The sequence below is a fragment of the Asparagus officinalis genome, chromosome 6, assembly GCF_001876935.1.
Source record: "Asparagus officinalis chromosome 6, Aspof.V1, whole genome shotgun sequence".
Classification (NCBI taxonomy): Eukaryota; Viridiplantae; Streptophyta; class Magnoliopsida; order Asparagales; family Asparagaceae; genus Asparagus; species Asparagus officinalis.
The window spans coordinates 31,117,715-31,120,654 of record NC_033799.1 but is presented as its reverse complement, the minus strand read 5'-3'; positions in this window follow the sequence as shown (position 1 = coordinate 31,120,654).

The window sequence follows — 2,940 nt, the reverse complement described above, 5'->3', positions numbered from 1 at the left end:
TTGCTATTTATGAAGATTTCAAGATAGCTCGACTTCAAGACTCGATGGCAACGAGAAAGACAGGCGAACGCATGAGATTATATACATAGATCCATCATCTCTTAGGCTAGCTTTTCGAGAACGTCTTACGTATGGGATAAGCTGAAAGCAATTGCTTTCCTTGTTTCCTAACATAATTGATAAGTCATCATTTTCGTTCAAAATAAGCCAATAATTTTGTACCGAGCCGTGTACGATTCTCATTACAACCGTCCTTTATATTATGACTTTTAATATTAATTAGAGAATTTTTCAAACTGAAATTTTGCATTAAACCATTAAGAATCGATTAAAACGTGCACTACAACGAAAGTTGTAAATTTTTATGATAAATTTCTTGTCTCGATGCAACACATGTTTGGTCACACAAACGAAGCGTGACACATGCCAAAAGTGTGGGTAGAGCATAAGTGGAGAGCGTCTTTCTACACATGTAAGAATTTGCCACAAAACTTATGATATATACACGTGTCATAAAAATTACGACACATATACATGTATATGTGTAGAGAGCAGTGAACATACATGTGTCACAAAGCACACTTCATAACTTCAGATTTGTTTGGCTTATACACCGTCATATATGTTTAATCATCAATATACTAGTATTTATTATTTAAACCTATCAATAGATCCTCACACAACTAATGTGGGACCGTTAGCCTTTTTTAAATTTATTTTATTTTATATCTAATAACACAAATATGTATCATGATTTGTCATACTTTTTCTTTATGTCACTGTTGTTTAATCCTTTGCATATAACATGACACTTTTATATATGTCATAAAATAAGCGTAGACACATGTCACTTCTATTATAATGGTGTATCGTAAAATATTAATGAGGAAAACATCGGAAATTCACAGATTCACAGTGATCATATGGCGCCCTCCTTATCCCTTTCTCTGATCCATTCACGATAAACAAATTTACTCAAAATCATAAGAAATATTTGGAGGGATTAAGAGTATCCGAGAAATGACTGTTGATAATTACTAATTACTTTTCACAATGCTTATGTGATGATTAATTAGTGAGGGCTCTTTAATTTCTCCATTTTTTATCTCATGGATATTTCTTATTATGTGACCCCGGGATAATAAGGAGCGTAGTACATGAAAATAATATATTCCCCCCACATTCAAATCGGGATTGAACAAATATTTATCCGAAAACATCACATTCACGAGGTTCAACAAGGTTAAAAGAAAAAGAAAAAGAAAAAGAAAAAAACGAATCTAAGACAATCTCTATCGGATGAGGAGCTAGTTTCGAGAAATACAATCCAAGGAGGAAAATGCATTCTAAAATTCATATTCTAATTTTGTACTATCGTTTACAAATATGTGGGGTTTTTTTTTTCAATTATAACAAGAAAATGATGACTCACTGTGGCTCCACTTTCTGTTTTGTGCATCCATTTATAGTTCTTTTAAGTAGATGTCCCGTGAACCACTTCTTAATTATCAATTTGATAATCGTGAAATAGTGACATATTTATAGAAAAAGTGTTGTTATAGGCACCCAAAATAGAAAATCCGTTTCATATATGAGATGTCATCTCCATTTCGTGTGATGCACTGCTTAATATTAAATAGATGAAGGATAACGGCCGGATCAGACACCTTTGTCGTCAGACCTCACCACACGTCGTCACATTCCACTGCGAAAATATCAAATTTACAGAAAATCACGGAAAGGAATGAAAACCAGGGTGCAAACAGTTCGAATATATCTTATCTGCTCCCTGACTGTATCCAAAATAGGCGTGGATATGATGATTAATATTTGAACCGGTTGGATATGGATAGAGATATAATTTCGAATTTTTTCAGGATGTATATATTAGTTAAATTTTAGATAAGGATACGAATATGTGAATTCAAATATGGATTACGGTGTAGACTTGGATATAGATATAGATATGAATTCGGGTAAGCCAAGGATTCATATTTGGTCCCAGATATAACATGGAGTTGAATTCGAATATGGATGTTGATATTGTTTTCTTGATAACATTGCTTATGTTTTGGAATGTGGTCATTTGTTTTTGGGGTATTGAATTGTGCTTTTATTAAGATAATCAATTGTGTATTTTGAACTTATTTATGGCCAGAGTTATTTTATACTATAATTTGATTCATTTTATTAATGGTGATTATGAAAACTATCTTTGAGTAATGCACCTCGACTATGACCATTTGAGAGTTGAATTATCTTACTTATATTAGATATTGCACATTACTTTTAAAAATTGATAGTTGACAGTATATTGCAATTTTTAATTCATGTTTTATCTCTATGGTGCGTAATAAAGAAATTAATATACAGATCTTCTTTTATACTCAATGCATATATGCTTGCTAAGTATCTGATTCATATCCAAAATTATATTGTATTGCATCCATTTTTATGTTTTGCAAATATGATTATCTATGTTTTTAATGAAGGAAAACGGCATTCACATCTATTTTTAGAAAGAAGATACGAATATGATAAGTGTCATATTTGAACCGTACCTGATCCATTTGCACCCTAATGAAAACACGATATATATGACATATATTTACGTATTTTTTAACAAAATACATAAATATATGTCGAGCGGAGATGGCAGTGGAGGGAGGCAATAGCGGAGGGAGGTGGCTGTCGGAGATGGACGGAGAGCGGCAGCGACCCGAGTGAGGGGGTGACGAAGGTTGAGCGGAACTGTGAAAGTGGAGTTGAGAATGTGGGAATTGAGGAATGGATTTGGTAAAGCTAGGTTTTTTAACTTGGGTTTTGGGTTGTTAGCTGTTACAGGTTTGGATATATAAATAGACCTGAATTCTTGTATTAATTGAATTGCGGATATCCGTATCCGTAACCGAATCTTACACTCATATCCGTATCTGGATT